The sequence below is a fragment of the Lutra lutra genome, chromosome 7 (genome assembly GCF_902655055.1).
Source record: "Lutra lutra chromosome 7, mLutLut1.2, whole genome shotgun sequence".
Classification (NCBI taxonomy): Eukaryota; Metazoa; Chordata; class Mammalia; order Carnivora; family Mustelidae; genus Lutra; species Lutra lutra.
Window position 1 is genome coordinate 145,133,957 of NC_062284.1, and position 21,167 is coordinate 145,155,123.

General features: G+C 53.5%; 1 long non-coding RNA gene across 1 annotated transcript; it reads right to left on the bottom strand.

The window, feature by feature from the left end:
* Positions 1-9,817: 9,817 nt before the first annotated feature.
* Positions 9,818-18,185, bottom strand: LOC125103667 (uncharacterized). Its single transcript, XR_007128468.1, has 5 exons — positions 15,273-18,185; positions 14,889-15,066; positions 13,554-13,771; positions 12,033-12,148; positions 9,818-11,590 (listed from the first exon to the last, which is right to left on the bottom strand). It is a non-coding gene; the product is annotated as an uncharacterized LOC125103667 (long non-coding RNA).
* Positions 18,186-21,167: the final 2,982 nt, after the last annotated feature.

The window sequence follows — 21,167 nt, forward strand, 5'->3', positions numbered from 1 at the left end:
CGGAGGATGGACCGTGGGCTACTCAGCCACTCCTCCTGTTGGAAAATAAATGGAATTTTCTCTTGGGTCCACTTAAAGATAAGCCTAGTGAAATCCCAAACACGTCTTTCAGTACTCATCAGTGACTGATCATAAAGCCGAGACAAAGATTTTTAGTAAGCAGCAAATTCTACATTGGCCCCCCAGACCCACAGAATCAAGGTTTTCAAGATAGAAAAAGCAGAGGCCAATAGAAAATAAAACAAGTGCTCAGGGGGATCCTAGAGATGGGGCCGCCATCAAAGACAGACACACACTCCCACCTAACTCCAGAGGGAGATAACCCTGCCGTCCAGCTCCGCGTCCCGCCAGTCCGACCCCCTCATACAAAATCCTCCCTCCCAAAATGTATGAAATCCAGTAGCTTGTCTCTGTTCCCACCAGGGTCCCATCCAAGCACTCTCGGCACAGACCAGCAACTGCAAGGTTGTCCTCCTAAAGGATCACTCCAGGGCCCCTTCCAGGGCTGGTCTTGGGCTCACATGCAGATCTGGTCAACTCACCCCTACCCAGCCGCACTCCTGTACCCCAAGGTCTCAGTCACAGTTATGAGGGGACCTTGAAGTCCTAAATACCTTTTGGCCCATCCCACCTCCCCTCCTCCCCAATCCTTCAGTGCTCCTGCCCACCCCTTCCCTCCCTCTCCTGCTCCTCCTCCAGGAGGCAGGCCAGGCCCCAAGACAAGAACAAAACAGCCCACGTGTACCCCATGACCCTGACCTTCTCTACGTCTTCACTGTTCAGTGTCCCTCTTCCCGAAGGCTGGTCAGCTGCATGAGCTTGGGCCTGGGATTGCCACAGAGTCCCGGCGCCTCTCACAGTCTCAAGCAGCCACAGATCAGTCAGGAATTGCTGAACGAATGAATGAATGAGTGAGTGAGTGAGCAGGTGGATGAAAGCCTCTCTGAGGCCCCCCGATCCCCTCCTGCGGCATGGGGGCTGGGCCAGGGCCCTTCAAGGCCCACTGACTCTGAGGCTGGGTGACTCCCCAGGCTTTGCTCCCCTCTCAGGAGCAGTGGGCCTGCTGGCAGTGGCCCCCACAGCCCCCATGAGCGATCATATTTCCATGAGTGGAATGTGGAAACTTCGCAGCGGGCTGTTCCCATGATGTTGCCTAAGTGGGGCTGGGGCCTGGAGAGAAGGGACTTTCCCCGCTCAGGTGCCCCTCAGAACCCCAGTCTCTGTAAAACTGTGCAATTCTCCTTATTCATGGTGTGCCCAACTTTCCCTTTCAGAATCTGCACCCGTGTCTGTCTCCCCCACTCCTGGCGGCTGCTGGCTGAGGGGGGTGCAGGCCCAGTGGAGGCAGGCCAGGGGTGAGCAGCTGGCCCTGGGAGGGGAGGAGGGCATGTGTGTGGGGAAACGCCCTGGAGGTGACCCCAGACCACAGAGTCCAGGGTCAGTCTGTCCCACCAGGGACGAGAAAGCTTGCCTTCATTTATTAGTTCGGAGTCCCAGGGGTCCGCTGGGACTGTAGCCAGAGTCTAGCAAAACGCCTCTTCTCTCTCCTAGAATCCTAAAGAAACCTGGCCAGGGACCCACGGATAGGGACAGATGTTCCAGTCCTCACTCACCTTCATGCTCCCTGACAGCAGAGCCCCAGAGAGCGCCAGTATGGACACGGGCCATGCCCTCCCCACACCCGGAGGTGGCAGTGAGTGGCCAGGGACTGCAGTGTCCACTCCCAGCCTCCACAGACCCAACCACTGAACCCCACCGCCTCTTCTCTTCCTCCACCGGCGGATGCCATCAGCCTGGACGCGGTCACCAGGGCAGGAGACGAGCAAGGGGGAGGAGGGGCGTATGGAGGCTGGGACCCCAAATTCAGGATATGAAGAAATAGCTCAATAAGGACCCGCTTGCAGTTGCCTGAGGGATTGGGGGATACTAATCATTTTGAGAGCTTAAATAAATATGCAGGGTCAAGGGAAAGGCCGGTGGGTGGGGAAGAACCAGCGTGCTGCGGGGCGCTAGGCGGGGAGGCAGGCTCAGAACGCGGGGCACAGAGCGCGCAGCTGGGGGCCGCCCGCCGAGCCCCCGAGCCCCCGGGGCCTGGGCACCCGAGGGAACTGGGGATCACGGTCCGCAGTCCCTGGGCTCCTCTCTCCTCGCGGGGAGACGGTGCTCCCGCGCCGCACCTGCGGGCCGGGAGTCCCCCCACACCCGCGCTCGCCGGCCCCGCCTCCCCCGCCGGGGTCGGGGCATGTCGGGGCGGCTGGGGGCCCGGCTGCAGGATCGGGCGAGGGGAGGACCCGGCTCTGGCTGCGGCAAGGCGTGCAGGGGACGGGGGAGGGCAGCTCGGTCCCCAGGCCCCTGGTCTGCGCCAACAGCCTCGCTCTCACAAACCGCGGCCGCGCGTCGCCACGTGGCGGCCAGAGGCGGAAGCGTCCGCGGGCGTTGGGGGCTTTACCCACCTGGTGTCGCCGCCGCCCAGGTGAGGCCCAGGCAGCGGGACTGACGTCTTCGGCTCAGAACAAGGCGAGAGCCTCCTCGACGGGCGAAAGTTTCTGAGTAAGGTTTTAATGAACGTCCGGAGCTGCGAGTTCTTTCAAGGAAAAGCCTCCCCCCCCCCCCCCCCCCCCCCCCCGCCCACAAAGGAGGCAGAGACTGAGGACGAAGACCATCGCAGCAGCCCAGGTGCCCCACACTGTGCACCAGTCCCCAGGAAACACGCCCAGGTGCTGGGCTGGGCTCTCCCACCGCAGGCTCCGGCCCACAGCAAGAGACACATCCCGGGTGCCGAGGACTTGCCTATGTGTGTGCCTGACCCCTTTTGCTATTTTCTGTTCTGTGCTACTTAGGGTGGCCGGATTTGGTAAAAAAATACAGAACTCGGGGTTGTTCTTCGAATTTCAGATAAATAACAATGACTTTTCTTTTCTCTCTCTCTCTCTCTCTCTCTTTTTTTTTTTTTTTTTTTTTAAAGATTTTATTTATTTGTCAGAGAGAGAGAGGAGAGCGAGCGAGCAAGCGAGCACAGGCAGACAGAATGGCAGGCAGAGGCAGAGGGAGAAGCAGGCTCCTCGCCAAGCAAGGAGCCCGATGTGGGACTCGATCCCAGGACGCTGGGATCATGACCTGAGCCGAAGGCAGCTGCTTAACCAACTGAGCCACTCAGGCGTCCCTCTCTCTCTCTTTTTTTAGTTGTGTACCTCCCACACAATATCTGGGGTATATTCATAGGGAAAGAAATTATTGTGTAACTGAAATTCAAATGTAACTGGTTGTCCTGTATTTCACTTAGAAACCTTAATTCTACCATTTTTTAAAATGCCGGTTGCAATATGCCAACCCAACATGACAGCCGCCAATAGGTCAGAGGCCCCGGTCTGAAGGCACTGCCTTAGGGGAGGCTGGGTGACTCAGCCGGCTCAGGTCATGATCCCAGGGTCCTGGGATGAGCCCCAGGTCAGGCTCCCTGCTCAACGGGGAGTCTGCTTCTCCTGCTCCCACTCCTCCTACTAGTATGCCCTCTCTCACTGTCTCTGTCAAATAAATGAAATCTTAAAAAAAAAAAAAAAAAAAAGACATTGCCTTAGGTGATGGGCCAGAAGGGTTCCCTTCCCCAGGGACACCAACCTCAGTGGAGGAATTTGATGCCAATTGGACAGTCGCCCACCACCCCCGCCCCCACCAAGACCCACCCTCCCTTTAGCTGCAGGTTGAGGAGTCTCAGGGGGTCTGCAGATGACCATATCCATGATCCATTTTCTCAAATTCGTATTTCTAAAGCCAAAGAGGAAACATATTCACAATCAGAGAAAGACTTCAGCCAATATTCTGTAATAAGAACTTGGACCACTGCATTTTCCTGAGGGACATAGGACAGTATTTTCATATTTTTTGACATTTATAAATAACATTTGATGCAGTTCACAGGTGGATAAGTGTTGAAGGCAAATGTAGATGCAAAGACGTTGGAAAGAAACAGATGATGCAGAATTTTAAAAATTAATCAAACTGATGATTCTAATGGGTATTTAATAAATCAAAAAATAAAAATGTTTTGCAATTATGGAGCAAAGAGAAGTGGTTATGTTGCCTTTGGGAAAAGTATGAGGATCAGAGACCTCAAGGGCTCCTTGCGAATGTTGTATCTCGACAATGCGGTGCCCGAGAAAGTCTATGTAACAAGAGGGTGGCATCGACTGAGGGGTATTTGAGACCCGATGGCGGCATTTCCAGGGCGGATTGTTCTAGATTCAGCGGTAACAGGTGACACGTAGCTGGCTGTAGACAAAGGAGGCTATCCCTTTATTCTTACAGAGTTCCAGATGTTATCTGTAAAGCGATGAAGCCTAAAGAAGGAAAGGGTCCCCTCAGCCCAGGAGGCCTCTGGCGATACCGAGGGGAGGAATTCAGAGTGTGGGGTACTGTCAGCACTGCGGGGACTTAGACGTCCTTCCTCGCTGGGATGCCTGGATTCCTGAACTGTCCGCAAGGAGATGCCTCGTGCCTGTGCTGTGAGCAAAAGTGTCCAGGAGCCTTGAAGGTGAAGTTCTGCCGGGTCCATCATTCAGCTACTTCCTCAGCGCCCCTCCCTCCCCAGGCAAACACCACAGAGAAGATCGTGCTGACCAAGTCTGGTGGGGAGCCAAGAGTCACTTAAGGCCATGGGAAGACCTGGGTGAGCTAGGAAAGCTGGCTCCAGGGGGCGGGGGGTCCCAGGCAAGGGTTGGTGACAGCACCTCACATCCAGAGTCCCAGACCCCAGCGGCCAGCCTCCATCTGCCCAGTTCCTGCCTGGGTGCCAGGGAGGCCAAGCGGCCACATTGAGACGAATGTTCTTCACAGTCTCCAGAATGTCTCCAAGATGCACAGCAGCTTTCCAAGCTGAAAGGTCTCTGCAGTATTGCCGGGGCCTTCAGGAAGGACAAACTCGGCTGGGTTTTAGCAACGGAAGCCCCGGGTCCCAGGCAAAGGGGGCAGGTGGTGACTGTGGGAACCCTACTCGCCTGCCTGAGTTTGGGCTACTGTGACAACCCCACAGCCAGGGGGGCTCATAGACGACGGTCCTGGAGGCTGCGAGTATGAGACAGACCCCAGCAGACACGGTGTCCGGTGAACCCCCGCGTCCCGGTTCAGTCAGCCGATTTGTTCGTGTCCTCACACAGCTGGAAGGGGCTGGGGGGCTCCCCGGGGCCTCCTTTGTAAGAGCAGTGATCCCACTCAGGAGGCTTCACCTGAACGACCTAATCACCTCCGAACGCCCCCTACCTCAGTCCCTCCCCTTGGGGGCTGAGCTTGCAGCACAGGAATTATAACCAAGGGACACAGAGCCCAAGTGCTTCCTCCAGCCTTTGCCTGATGATTCCTGGGGACGGCTGGGGAGGGGGGACCCATACCCACATGCCCCCCCAAGCACACACACTCGGTGTTGAGGCAGAGCCCCTCTGAGAGCTTCTCAGACCTTTTTTTTTAAAGATGGTATTTATTTGTTTGACACAGAGACAGACAGACAGAGAGAGGGAGAGAGAGAGAGAGCGAGCACAAGCAGGGTGAGCGGCAGAGGGAGAGGGAGAAGCAGGAACCCCACTGAGCAGGGAGCCTGATGGGGGGCTCGATCCCAAGACCCTGAGACCATGACATGAGCCAAAGGCAGACACTTCACAAATGAGCCACGCAGGCGCCCCTCTTCTCGGACTTATGACCGACCGTGACCCACTGTCATGGGTACGTTCCCCTCACTGCCCCGTGCACACGTGGTGTCAACACTGATTGCTGGTGTCAGCAACGCAGGGAGGGCTTCGAGCTCAGATAAGCAGACCCCCTCCCCAGGGCCAAGGACACCGGTCTGACAGCCCCCACCCTTGGCCTTCTGGTGGAAGGCGTGGGTGCAGCCTCCCCTCCCCTGAAGTCGGAGGGGAAATGGAGAAAGCAAGGATCCTGGTCCACCTCTTCTCCTCGCCCAGGAAGGGAGAAGCATCTGGAGAAGCTTCTGCCTGGGATGGGGGATCTCAGGACATAAGCTCCCCTGGGAATGTTGAGTCCAGCCCTGGGTGAGTGGATTCTCCCTGGGGCCACCCCTGCCTTCTCCAGAGTGACACCAGGATTCAGCAATTTTACTCAAGATCATGTCCGCCTTTATTTATTCCACAGATGGTCATTAGGTCACCCAAATACTGCCACCACCAAATCCCTTCCCCTTCCAGCCGCTCTAGTCCCCCAAGAAGTCACCCACCGTCCGGGCCGCCAGCTTCATGCAGCAAATAGGATTCATGCAAACAGCTGGTCCGGATTCTCAGCCTCAGTTAGGGCCCTCCCCACGCAGCCAAGGATACTCACGGGGTCTGCCAATGCTGCTTCAAAGTATGGAAACTTGCAAGCAAGCCCGGCCTGCTCCCTCCAGTGGGGGACCCTCACCCTAACCATAGCCCCGGGCTCGACCCCATCAGACCCGGTGTGCCCGTGCCTCTTGCCCCAGACACGATGCTGACTCATGGAAAAACTGCAGAAAGATCTCTGTTTTAAACTTTAAGTAACCTACATTCTTTCCTAGACCTCGTGACCTGATTTTCCATCTCCCTCTGCTGGGACCTACGCGGCAGCAAAAGAATCAGCTTCTCTTTTACCCCGACACCCGTCAGCTCAGGGCTTGGCCTCCAAAGAAAAGGATGCCAGCGGGGAAGCAGCCAGGAGCCTGGGACAAACACATGGGTCAGGGTCACTTGACCTCTGCGTCTCTAATCAGGGGGTGGGGGGAGGGGAAAGGACCAGGCTGGTCATGCCCAGAAGGATGTGGCGGCCATGAGGACACAGACCCCCAGCTCCAGGGAAGGTAACTGGCCCCCAGGCCCAGCTGCTGACCTCTGAGATCCAAGCTTCCCATGGCAGCTCCCAGCCATGACCTATGCAGCAAGGACATTCCTAGGAGACAGGGCCTCCTCTGATGGCTGTGCCCGACCTTGCTGGGGCAGCAGGCCCTCGAGAATGCTGCCAGCCTTCCCTCCTTGCCTCCTAGTCTGACGTGCATGGCTGTCCCTGGCTCTTCCTGCCTTCTGCACCTGCTTCCCATCTTCCCGTTTCCATCATGCAAACCTTTAGTCCCGCTGCTTCTTGGAGGACCCGGATTACCTCAGAGACCTGCTGCCCCATCCCTCCCCAGACAACTGCAAAGCCCTCCTGCCTGGCCTCCCCACCCCTCACAGGATCTAAATGGACCCCCTGCCCCAGGGCCTGGCCCTGCTCCCCACTGACCAGACATCCTCACAACCCCCCACTCTCCTTCCACTCCAACCATACTGGCACCCCCCACAAGCTCTTCCCAGACCTGCATGTGGCTGACCTGTCTCCTCTTTCAGGTCTTTACCTCCCTTCCTGGTGAGACAAGCCCTAACTCTCCCCCAACTCTCCATGCAGGCTCCCCTCCCCACTCCCCTTGTTCTGTGTTCTTCCACAGCAAAGATCACCTTGTAACAGAGGGAAAAACTTGCTGGTTTATTAGACTACGGCATTCACCCTGCCTCCCGACTAAGGAGGGATGTTTGCTGCTTTGGCTCCCTAGTGAAGCCCCAGGCACCAGGGAAGGTGCCTGTGCTTGACACGGGGACAAACAGGAAGGAAAAGCCGAGAGACACTCAGCCTTCACTACCAGGGATTTCAAAACAAGAAGAAAGAGGAGAAAGAAAGAAATAATGAAACTTTCCAGAATGGAAGAGAGACCTAAGTCCTCACATGAAAGAGTCTGCCAAGTCCCAAGAAGGACAAAACAGAAACAAAACAAATTTTATCCAGAAGATAAGGAACTCCTGAAACTCAGAAAACAAACACCACAATTTCAAAACAGTTCATGGATTTGAGCAGACACCTCATCAAAGGAAATATGCAAATGGCACAGAAGCACATGAAAAGATGTCATTAGTCATGAAGGAAATGCAAGTCTAAACCATGATGAGATGCGATCACACCCTCACCAGGAGGACGAAAAGGAAAAGGACAGACCACACCAAGTGTTGATGAGGACGTGGAGGAACTGGAACACTCAGACGTTGCTCATGAGAATGTTAAATGGTTCAGCCTCTTTGGAAAACAACTTGGGAGTTCCATTAAAGACCAAAGAGACACCTACCATATGACCCAGCCATCCCACTCGTGGGTAATTACCTGAGAGAAAAGGAAACATGTCTCCTCAGAGATTTGTACGCTGACATTCACAGCAGCTTTCTGTGTGATGGCCGGAAACTAGCAACAGCCCAAACGTCCATCAGCAGGTGCCCGGATAAAGCAACTGGGGTCGGTCTATGCAACAGGTACGACTCAGCCATCAGAGGAATGAACCAGGAATGCGCACAAACCACGAGACTGGATCTCAAGGTAATTAATCCCGCCAGACAAGAGCAGCCAGGAAAATACCCTGGAAACCTCGAACCAAGTTCTAGTGACGGAAGGCAGACCAGCGGTGGCTCGGGAAGGTGTGAGGTGGGGGGTAGGTGGGAGGGGTCCCGGGGGCACTGGAAGCTTTTGCAAGGATGAGCTTTGCACGGTGTTGAATGTGGTGATGGCTTCGCAGGCCCACGCAGACGCCAAAACTTAACAGAGTGTGAGCTTTAAATACGCGCATCTCATTGCTCGTCAGTCACAGCCCAATAGAGCTGCTTTTTAAAAAGTGCAAAGTCAGGGATGTGGAGGTGGCTCAGTTGGTGAAGCGTCTGTCTTTGGCTTAGGTCATGGTCCCAGGGATGGAGTCCCGCATCAGGTTCCCCTCTCAGTAGGCAGCCTGCTTCTCCCTCTGCCTGCCACTACCCCTGCTTGTGCTCTATCTCTGACAAATAAACGAATAAATAAATATCATTTTTTAAAAATGCAAAATCTGATTCAGCAGGTCCAAGCTGAGGCCTGAAATTCTACGATTATAAAAAACTTCCCAGGGAGGCCACTGCCGCTGGTCCAGACCACGCACAGAGCAGTGAGTGTCGGACAGTGTATCTGACCCAGAGGAAGAGAATCCGTGAAATGGTAGAGGGTCCTGGAAGCTCCTGACCACAGGGGTGGTGGGCTTAGACTCAGGCAGAAGGCGGTGGGACTGTGGGAGAAGGAAAGAGGAAAAGGATCTGGGGGTGCTGGTGGTTTGTGCCAGCTTCTCCTCACACAGCCTCGAGGCCCACAGGGCCTGGCTGGGTCACTCCTGTGCCTGCTCCCAGAGCCCCAGGAGTGAGACCAGGACCCACAGAAACCCTGAGCTTGAGAGGCCCCGAGAAGAACTGAGGAAGCAAAGAAGCCCCTAGCGGTCCCTTCTGCAGCCTCCCACCCCCCCCCCCAGACAAGCCGGGGGCCTGGGGGTTACAGTCTGCTATAGAGTGGTTCTGAGCTTGCTCGCACACGGGCCTCTCCACTCAGGGTTCATCCACCTACCCTCAGGCCTCCCCACTGAACGCAAGGCCTGACAGAGTAGCTGACACCCGCGGGGGTAACTGAGCACCAAGAACAAAACATCCAGACACCGGCAGAGGAGGCTCCTTAGGAAGGAAGGAAACCCACAGCCTGGGTTCCAGATCCTACCAGAAACAGGAGATCAAACAAGATGGACCAACGCTTTGAAATTAGTTACCGAACGCAGCAGACAAGATGAGAGGAGAGAGCAGCAACGCAAAATAACAGGAAAACATCTTCTAACTTTTTTATTTAAATTCAATTAGCCAACATATCATTCGTTTTGGATGTAGGGTTCAACGACTCATCTGTTTCGCACAACACCCAGTGCTCATCACATCACGTGCCCTCCTTCATGCCCATCACCCAGTCACCCCATTCCCCCACCCACCTCCCGAAAACACTGTATTAAAAGAGCCAAGCAGAAAAGCACACAGTAGGTGGAGCAAAGCCGCAGCCGGGAAGGTTGGGTGGAGGAGCGCCTAGAAGGGAAGGTCGGACCAGGGAGCAGGAGGAGGAAACAGGGAGCAGGCACAGCAGCACCAGCCCGGAGACTCGGAGATCCCAAGGGAGCCAGAGAGAGCTGAGTAATGGGATGGGGTAGACTTCCCGGATTCACACCCATCAAAGACCTGAGAAGGGAAGGCTCAGAGAGCAGCAGACCCACACCACAGACGGTCTAAGATGAAGAGAGCATCAAAAGAGCCAAGACTATTCAGAGAAAGGTGGAGAGAGAACCATCCGGAGCCCCGTGGAAGTACGCGGCAGGTGTTACGGATGTGAGAGGAGTCAAGGGGTCAGCGAGACCAAAGGATGTGAGCAGCTGCCCCGTCCTGCGTCCTGCGCTTGGAGGCACGTACACAGGCGCCAATGCAGAAGACCAGAGGGTTACAAAGAAATACAGGAAAAGGGGGAAAAGCTGACCTAACAAGTGAAAATGGTAGAAACGGGCCCAAATCAGTAGTTAAGATGGACTAAACCTGTCAGTCAGAGGGACAAAGGGACAGTTTGTTTTTTTTAACTGACACACTGTTTAAAAAAAAAAAAATCTGGATAAATGTCGTTTGCCAAAGACACGCATAAACCCAAGACCATGCAAAGCCAGGAAATGGCAGCGGACACACGGGGGAAGCACTACCCAGCAGGGACCGACCATGCAACCAAGTTCTCTTAAGGACAGAGATGGTCATAAAATAATGAGAAAAGGCTCAGCTCACCAGGACCTTGATGTCATCGCAAACACACCTGCTCCTGGCCACAGACCCCAGGATCATCGCAAGAAGGAGAAGCGTCTTAGAGGGAGACTCCGTGGACCTCTACTACTGGCTTCTCGGGCACAGACACCAAGCAGCCAGCTGTGGGGAGACCCAGGTCCCGGAGGACGATATGTGCAGAGGAAGCTCTGCAGGCCCGGGGTGGGGGGGCTATAAAACTCTTCCGCGCACCGCCGTGCAACACCCACCCCCGCCTGCCAGGTTCACGGTGCAGGGCAGCTCCTGGGCACGTCAGAGGCTCTGCTGGGTCCTGGTGGGCAGGGAAGGAAGCCAGGCAAGCTGAGGTCTCCCAGGGCCCGGCCCGAGCCCACACTTGGGGAATGGTCACTGGGAGAGCAAACGGGGCAGGGCTACTTCTGCTGCCCCCCCACCCCCCACCTGTGCCTTCTGTATGTCTCCCGCTCCGCTCCCGCACCACCACCCGGATGGGGGCCCATTCCCTCCTCCAATGCCCAGGTAGGGGGTTCCTCGCTGAGCCTGCTCCCCTGGGTCCACCACTCTGCTCAGAGCCTGGGGGAGCTCATTTCACACTGGGGTTCAGCCCCCCTCTTCACGCACCATCTCCCCTCCATGCGGCTTGTGGGCACACCCATGGCCCTGCATCAGGTGGGACACATCACTTCTTCCTCTCCCAGAAGCCTGCATCTCCTCTTCCTGATGCTGGGCCTTTACCTGTGTTCTTCCCTGCCTGGAGGGTCCCCCCACACGGCTTCTCTGGCCACTTCCTGCCCCAAGTTTAGGGAATTCGTGTGGCTGGGCACTTTCCTGCGCCCAAGCCAACACCCCGGGCTTACCTTTTCACTCACCCTTTCTGCTCACCCCAGCCTCTCGTTTCATCTATACGCACTGCTGAGCCGGCCACCCCACGAGGACCACATCTCTCCAGCTCATCCTTGTGCCCCAGGAGCCTTGCACAGGATTGCACACAGGAGGAGGCCAATAAATGTTGATTCGTCAATCAAAAACCATGCCTACCACCGAGCACTTCTCCCTGTACTCATGTGGTGTCCCACGAGTGCCCTCTCTGAGACCTGGGGGCCTGGGCCAGTGACGGTTTTCTAGAAGCAGTCTCTACCTCCTCACCTTCACTCCCAAAGCCTCTCCTCCTCCTCCTTCTCTCCCCTCCTCCTCCCTTTTCCTCCCTCCCTCCTCCCTTTAACCTCCTCCCTCCTCCCAAGAGCCTGACAAGGCCACTGTCCCACACACAGGAACTCCCTTTCTTGCCCACCGCAGCCCACAGTCCACATCATTTCTCTGAATGCAACGTCCCATCGGTGATTTCCCTCCCAGATGGTGGGTTTCCCTGGCAGCACAGGGGCTGACGCGGCAACGAATGGGGGAGGCACTCACCATGTGTTGCTGGATTAACGGAAATCCGGAGCCAACATAGCATATCCTTGTTGGTTAGTGACATCCTCCCTCAATCTCATGCTTCTCAGGCCCATGCTGCCCAAACCTCACTCCTCCTGGTGGGGACAAGCAGCTATGTGAGTAAGAAGTTTTACCACGGGGCCATTCCCTAATGCAGTGGGGACCCATCACTGACCCCAACACTCAGCGCTTAATAAAGAGCCAATGTGGGCAGGAAACAGCGCTGGATGCCCCAGCAGCCCCCGAACCAGCTGTGCACAGCACTTGCTCATGGACAACCCACAGTCTGGCCCGAGAGGAGAGGAGCCCGTGCGGATGCAAGAGGTCCTTCCTTCTCTTCGGTGCCCTGCTCACCTCTGGGAAGACAAAGCATGACACTGAGGATTTTTTGTTTCCAAGGTCAGGGTCTCTGAAAGCAGGAAACTCTATTGTTCAGGTTGGGAGGGTAATTGGCAATTGTGTTTCCCAAAGGAATGGCAGGAAGCTACCAGGCAGGTGTGGGACTCCAAAAAGACGGTCCATAAGCAGGTGCCAAGAATGAGGCTCATCGAGGGGGAGGCGCAAGGGTGCGGGCATTTTCCAGCCCCCCACCCCACCCAGAGCAGGGGGGACAGCAGGCCAGAGAGAAAGCAAGAACAGGAGACATCAGGGCCAGCCCAGGGGGCAGCTGGGATCCAAGTTCTCCCAGACAAAGTGATGTCATCCGGTCACTTTGTGTTCCAGGGGTTTAGGAGAGAAAGTGGCCAAGGGCAGAGCCAGACTCCTAGAGGTATCCTGACACCGTGCTGGGACCACCCGGGCAATTCCAGCTGGATGAGAAAAGCCAAGAGCTCCTTAGCAGGAGGCCCAGGGCCCAGCCTTCCGCCTTCCTGCCGGCATATTCCTGGCTCTCCCTTCAAATCTCCCCTGGATTTCCTCGCTGCCCCACAAAGCCTTTCAGCTTCCCTCCAACCCAAAGGGCCCCTGTCCCTTCAAGGACCAAGCAGAGTAAAATTTAAGGAAGTGCTCTCTGGCCAGTGTCTGCAAGGCAGACCACATGCCCTGGGGACTTGACCTCCATTGTCCTTTTGGCCCCCTTCTTCCCCATCCTGCTCTATATTGCACCAGGTCATTTAGGTAAAACGTGTGCCCCTCCCCAGGGTGACGAATTGTTCCAGTTTGCCTGGGACTGAGAGGTTTCCCAGGGGTAGGGATTTTTGTCGCTAAAACCATGGAGGTGCTAAGCAAACTGGGCTGAGGGGGTCCCCCAAGCTCCCCCCAGAGCCAGTGCTTGTTAGTAACATGGGTTCTGACCTCCTATGCACAAGAACTTCGCTCAGAACTTCCTGCCCAGCAGGTGCAGAATAAAAAGACTATGGTCTCCTCGTGCCGTCTGTTGATGGCCCTGCAGGGCTTGTGGGGATGGCTCTGCACACGCGTACTGGGCTGCGCTGGGCTGGAATGGTCATGAATTCCATTTCTATACACATGGTGTCTCCTTCGCCACTCCTTGGGACTCACCCCTTCCACCAGGGTAGTTAATCAGGTCTGTCCCCTGTTCAAGGGGACGAGTCTGCCAACCACACGAGTAGTTGTCCCCAGCAAGGTCAGTTGACATCTTTAAGTTGTGAACACATGTCCCGGAGAACATCCTTTTGAGAGCCTCACACTGTGATCTCCCTGGAGTGAGATGGGTCACAACCTCACATGCCTTCTGTGGCCAGGGAGGGGCTGCAGGGCTGTAAGTTCATGAAAGGGGAGATGTCATTAGGGGGGGAGCTGGGGAGTTTGCCGGACACCCCCGAGCACATGATGACCTAAAGCCATGTCACCCCCTCCTCCCCCAAAACATGATCACCAAAACATCTCCATGGGCCATACTCCTCCTAGGTCTGCCAGTTCATGGCCCTGGTTTAGAGGTCTCCTGAAAATAACCTCAGTTCTCACCTGAGAGCCATAGATAGAAAAATCTTTCTCAGGGTGCCTGGGTGGCTCAGTGGGTTAAAGCCTCTGCCTTCGGCTCGGGTCGTGATCCTAGGGTCCTGGGATCAAGCCCCGAGTCAGGCTCTCTGTTTGGTAGGGAGCCTGCTTCCTCCTCTCTCTGCCTGCCTCTCTGCCTACTTGTGATCTCTGTCTGTCAAATAAATTAATTAAAAAAATAAAATCTTTAAAAAAAAAATCCATCTTTCTCAAAACGTGCTATATATCTTAGAAGGCCAGCAGAATCCGAGATATGAAAATGTCCACCAATAAACTCCTTTGGCATTTTAATCCAAAGAACCAAATGCAAGTGATGGCAATTTTGGAAAGGCTGGCAGACACGTAGTATAGTGTGTGTATCAAAATTTGTTGGGGACCACTAAGTGTTAGATTTTTTTAGAACGTGGCAGCTATTACTAAAATAGAAAAATACTAGGCACTGACTTGATTTGTGCAGTAAGATGAAATTAAACAGATTTATCTATGTTTTTAAAAAGAGATTAAAATTCAAACTTGGAATGATACACTATCGGGGGGGGGTGGAACAAAACACATTTCCAGCCAGCAGGTAGGAAGAAAAGAGCCCTGAAATTACTGTGTAAGATCCAGATTCCAGACCCTTTCTTTCTGAAGCAGTCCATACCTGCATCTCAGATTTTTCTGAAAGGTAGAGGGGGGACCTCTCCCCTCCCAGACCCAAGAGGCTCTCACCCAAAAGCAGACACTGTAAACCAGTGGCCCACAGGCCAGGTACAACCCCATTGTGTCTTGTTGACTGCGTGGAGTTTTCGTTTTGTTCTGTTTGCTTCGCTGAATGTGGAAGCCTTCCTATCCTCGTGCCACAGTCCCCGCCATCCCTTCCTGCCCTGCGCCCACCTTCTCCACACTGTGTGATCTCCTGCCCTTAAAGGACTTAGGTTTATGTCTCTTGCTCTGGGGGCGGGGGGGCAAAGAAGTTTCCAGCACTGCTGTTGACTGTCACCACTTGAACCCCACTGCCCGGTGATCTCGACTGACTTTGGTTTCTACTTGTTCCACCTTTAAATCTCCCCACCTGGGGGCGCCTGGGTGGCTCAGTGGGTTAAAGCCTCTGCCTTCGGCTCAGGTCATGGTCTCAGGGTCCTGGAATAGAGCCCCGCATCCGGCTCTCTGCTCAGCAGGAAGCCTGCCTCCCCCCCTCTCTCTGCCTGCCTCTCTGCCTACTTGTGATCTCTCTCTGTCAAATAAATAAATAAAATATTTAAAAAAAAATCTCCCCACCTGGCTTATGGGGTAATAATAGCTCAAAATGCAAAAAAGGTGGCCAAGGTCACAGAGTTCGTTAGAGAGCTGACATTATATTTTTCCAAGGACCTTTTTCAACTGAAAAATATAGAAAATCATAAAACAAAATGAATTTCATATAGACACATGACTGTCTAATGGTCATCTGTGTGGGGCACATTGTATTTCATCGCAGGAGTGAAGCTTCTCTACATCGTCATCGCTTTATTTAGATACAGTTGTTTAGGTCATTGTAGGATTGTTTTTTTTTTGTCTGACTTTGGTGAAATAGATGTAACATAAAATTGACCCTTTCAACCATTTTGGTTCAGTGGCACCGAGAATATTCACATCATCATCCAACCATCCCCACCATCGATCTCCAGAATGTTTCCATCTTCCCCACCTGACACTCTGTCTCCATTAAACACCTACTCCCTATCCCACCCCCGCCCCTGCCCCAGCTCCTGGCAACCACCATGCAACTTCTGTCTCTGTGAACCCGCCTACCCTGGCGAACCTCCTATAAGTGGACTTACACAGTGCTTGTCCTCTTGTGACTGGCTTACTTCCCTTCGTGCAATGGATGAAATTTGAAGGTATTATGCAAAGTGAATAAGCCAGTCATGGCTTTAAATGCTGACTGTGGTTTTAAAGCAGCAAAGGTGTGTGTTAAAAATAGCCATGAACTTTGTGAATATCTAGCCAGGAGTGACTTAGCCCAAAAGACTTCTTTCTGCATGAAATATGCAAACATGCAAGCAGCCTTTATGAGCTAAACCAAAAACGGAGCTCTGAGCACAGACTCCTGGCACATAAAGGTCAGAATAGCTGGCCTTTACTTACCAAGTATAACAGTACAAAATGTCATGCTGGGAATACTGAATGTGGGAGTTGACTGCCCAAGGGAAAAAAAAAAATCACTCACTTAATGTAAGGAAACTCAAAATGAATCCATTCTTTCTTTCAGAACTCTAGATTGCAAAAAGTCCCATCTGGTGTGAACTATATTTACTCAGATCAGTACCACAATATAAAGGTTATTTAGAGCATATTGTTATGGTTTCTGGATGGTTCTACCATCTACTAGAGAATGCAAAAAGACACAGGAAACGGACCCTAAAAATGGACTAAATCTTGCTCAAATGGAAATTTAGAAACATCATCTTCAGGATTGAGAAAATAATCAGGCCAAGAGCCTCAGTAATCGCCCGGGGAAGAGACAGAGCAGTGCGGGGAGGGAATAAATGTGATGAGCACTGGGCTTTGGGATGGCAGCTGACATAAGGGCTCCCCTCGCCCCCCCCATATCACAGGGGCAGAGGGTCTGACCGATGTGGCACTCGCTGCTGTCCCCACACACTAGGTCTGCTCTGACTTTGACCAAGCTCTGTCAACCCTCTGACCTCAACCTCCCCACCGCAATGTGGGGCAATAAGACTGCCCCCCTCCAGGAGGGCTGCTTTAGAGATTCGGTGGGCTAATGCCCATGAAGCACTAAGGCCACAGGGCTGTCTCACTATGTGAGCTCCAGGAAGCTAGATGCCCCCTGCGGTGCTTGCTGACACTCGGGGAGCCCTGTCTCCCAACCACGAATGCTGAGCAAAGGCCAGGCACGTCAAGCCACCCCGGGAAACAGGGAGAGGGCCCCCGCCGCCATGGCAGCATCTTGACTTCAGACCTCTGAGCCCCAGAACCAGGAGAGAACACATCTCTGCTATTTCAAGCCAGGTGTGTGATACTTCGTTAGGGCAGCCCAAGACCATGAGTGTGATGTCTTACCTGCCCCAGTGCCCAGGCAGGCACGGGCGCAGATGCACACCTGCACAGACCGTGGCTCCGCTCTCTCCTGGGCACTCACGCCCCACCTTCAGCTCTGAAGGACAGAGCAGGAGTGTGTCCCAGCACTGCCCATTTCCTAAGGAATCAGATATCTGAAATAGCAGGTGAAATCTCCCAGGTTTTCAATGTTGGCTCACAAACAAGATAACTGTACCAGTGGTGACAGCACCTGCAGAGTCCCATCTGCGTCTCGAATGCCGGGCTCAGCCACAGCCGGGGTGCTCAGTGGCGGGGTGAGGAAGATCGGGGGCATGAGGAAAGCATGTCCTCCACCCTTGGATCCCAAGTCCTGTCTGATGCGTCTAAAAAAGGGCATTAGAGCCATTAAAATCCAGCCAAAGGAAGAGAAGCAAACTCTAGAACCGGGATAAGCCAAACAGGATAACGAGGTCCTACCCAGCGAGAAAGCCCTACAGCCAGAAGTCAGGCCCCCAGCCCCAACCTTGAGACAAGTCCTCTCTCTGAGACTTCGTCTCCCCAGCCACAAGAGGAGGGGATGGCAGGGCACTGGCGGCTCCCTGAGGCGCCAGCATGCGGGTAACAGGACACGGGGGTCGGGGGGCAGGCTGTGCCAGCAGCACTGTGTCCCTGGAACGACTTACTGTCGCAGTCCCACTGGGCATGGTGCACACAATACCGCCATCCAACAGCCGGCCCCACAACTTCTCTGTCGGGCCAGGGTGCCACAGCTGCAACCAGTCATTGGGACCTCGATTTTGTTCTTTTTGACTTAGTTTGATTCACAGACTATCTGAATGAGGGCTCATGGGAGATCTCCAAACCAAGCTGTGGAATCTATGGTGAGGGAAAAAGAGATACCTGGGCTCCAAAGTCGTGTGGCCCCCTGACCTTAAGGCACAGTAGTCTGTGACCACAGCACCGGCAGCGCCTGGGAATCTGTTAGAAAGTGAAGTTCTGGGCCCCACCTGGACCTCCTCAAACACACGCGGGAGCGCCCAGCAATCTGTGTTTCAATCAGCCCTCCAGAAGTTTTGTTTGTTTGTCCGTTTTGTTTTAAGATTTATTTATTTGAGAGAGAGCAGGGGGAGGGGCAGAGGGAGAGGGAGAGCAGCAAGCTCCCCACTGAGTGGGGAGCCTGATACAGGGCTCAATCTCACAACCTTGGGATCATGACCTGAGCCGAAATCAAGAGTCGAACACTTAACCAACTGAGCCACCCAGGTGACCCAAGCCCTCCAAAGAATCTGATGCTCACCCACATTTGAGAATTACTGGCTTTGGGAAACCAAGTCATGCACAGATAAGCCAGAGAGGCACCCTTTAAGAAATAGAATCGAGAATATAGCATAGATGATTTGTACTCAAAAATTAGGTCATGGGGCACCTGGGTGGCTCAGTCGGTTAAGCATCTGCCTTCCACTCAGGTCATGATCCCAGGGTCCTGGGACTGAGCCCCAGATCTAGTTCCCTGCTCAGCAGGGAGTCCACTTGTCCCTCTGTCCCCACCCCCAGCTCATGATTTCTTTCTCTCCCTCTCAGATAAATAAATCACCCCCCCAAAAAAATTAGGTCTAGATAACAACTTCACCCAAAGTAGCAGCTGACTCTGCTGAGCACATAACAGACTGTGCTTCTGGGTCGCGTCGGTCTACTGCTACCCTGCAAGGTCCTGACCCACAGCTCATCCGCAATCAGTGAGCTCACTGGCTGGTATGCAGCTGCTCCACCTGGGTGGATAGAATGTGCCAGATTCACAACTAAAGGCAGCGATGGGAACACACAAATATGCTGACAAAGGTCTGCAAATGGTTGTCAGGAATCTTCGGGAATCGCAGGCAAGAGAGCCAGCTGCGTGCCACACTGGGCCTCTTCCAGACCTTCCATTGCACACATGGTGCATCCCCAAAGCAGTGAGCTAAGTGTGAGCAAATGTATTCCCTACTACCACTAGTCTCAAGCAAGTGAGGGAGCTTGCTTACACCTTGCAAGCATACACCTTGCCTCCCAGAAGACAGGACCTGGGGCAAGCCCGGTCACCCACATTTCTCCATCATCGACTGAAATCAATACAATTTTGTACTTCCTTCTCTTTTTCCAGGAATGACATAATATGGAGCCTGACTGGACTCAAATGCTTGGGAGCAGGAAGACGCGCCGTCAGTCTCCAGCCACACCTCGCAGGGATGCTTCATCTCTTCCCCACTGCCATCTCTGCTTCCTGCTTCTGTCTCTTCTGGAGCAGACTCGTTTTTCTCCTCAAGGACAGGTTCCCTGCCCACAAGCTGTTTAGCCTAATGAGGAAGGCAGACGAGTAAACAAGCAAATACAATCATGTGCCACTGAATGCCAGAGGGGCACTAAATGCCAGAAGTATTGGGAGGGTGGGAGGGGCCTGTCACCGAGGCAGGGAGACATCCTGCCTGGAGGGTTGGAGATTTCAGGAAGGGGGCAAGCTTCCTGCGGTGTCCAGCGGAACAAAGCTGCTATTTGTTTACCTATGGGCCCTGAGCAAGGCTGGCAATGTGGGCAGGGCCTGTATCCCAGCAACTCAGAAATGTTCAATATGGGTGCATTAGAGTACCATGGCTTACGACACTGGCTTTTTTTTTTTTTTTTTTCAGATTTTTTAATTTATTTATTTGACAGAGAGAGAGAACAAGCAGGGGGAGCAGCAGAGGGAGCAGGCCCAATGCCGGGCTTGATCCCAGGACTCTGAGATCATGACCTGGGCTGAAGGCTGATGCTTAACCTACTGAGCCACCCAGGCGCCCCAGGACACTGGCTTTCAACGCAGCCAATGCCTTTGATTGCCTCCGTACTCATCAGATAACCTGCGGTTCCCTCCCAGCAGCTCGGAATGTCTACTCTACGCACAACCCCGGTGACAGGCTGGCGCTGGAAGAAAAACCACGCACATCCCTTATAACTCATTCCCAAGCTGGGGAGTCAGAAACTTTACCTAAGAGTGTGCAGCTTCGGCAGTGCGCTGGAGGTTGGAGGTAGCTAAGAGGGGGATGTCACAGAGGCCAGCTGTCCAACCAGACAGCCCACCACAGAGGGCAATGTGCTCGTCCCTCAGGGGCCCACAGCTCAGAAACACAAGGTTCTCTCAGTCCGGGCAGACTTGATCTTGCTTGAGGGGGCAAATTCATGCTAAACAGAACAGACACCCGTATCTAAATAACTGTAAGGCTGGTTTACTAACTCACCTTCTCAGCAGTTATCCCTGCCTGCCATCCAAGGAAGGCTGGCGCTGAAGTGTGTAATCCGGGCACTCATTGAAGACGATCCCAAAGGCACCAAGTGCCCAGTACTTAGCAAACTGTGAGCACCTGACTGGGGGAACTGCAGCCAAATGAGGCGGGGAGTCAGAAGTAGGAAGCAGAATTGTGCAATGAGCCTGGCGTCAAGCTAGAGTTCAAACACTGTCCACCATTTATTAGACGGGTGACTTTGAGAAAATTAACCTTCCTGACTCTTTCCTCATCTGTAAAATGGGACTAACAACACTCCCTCACATGGTTGTTAAAGGATTAAATGGGATTACACCTGAAAACTGCCTAGGTTTATGTATGTTTATATTTACTTGTGAATTCGGGGTCACGTAATGGTTAAGGGAACAGACTCTGGGGTCAGACAGAGCTCGGCTTAAATTCCAGCTCTGTCACTTACTAGCATGTGATCTTGGGCAAGTTGCTTGATTTTCTTCCACTAAGCTTCCGTTTGCTTATCTGTAAAATAGGAATAAAAATTCTCCATAGGATCTAGGAAGTAAATAAGAGAGTGTATTCAAAGCACTAAGCAAATTCCTATGCTATGAGGAGCATTCAATAAATGGTAGGGTTAACAATAATTTTTAAAAATTGTCCCTCATTAGAGACAAATGAGTGGTACACCTGCTAAAAATTAAATTTAAAATTAGTACAAACTTTTTGAATGAAATTAAATATGGGGCCATCAAACATACCTGGCCCCAAATAAGAACAACTCACCTGGTATTTAGCTTCACTAAAAACCAATTCTGGGGGTGCCTGGGTGGCTCCGTCATTAAGTGTCTACCTTCCGCTCAAGTCATGATCTCAGGGTCCT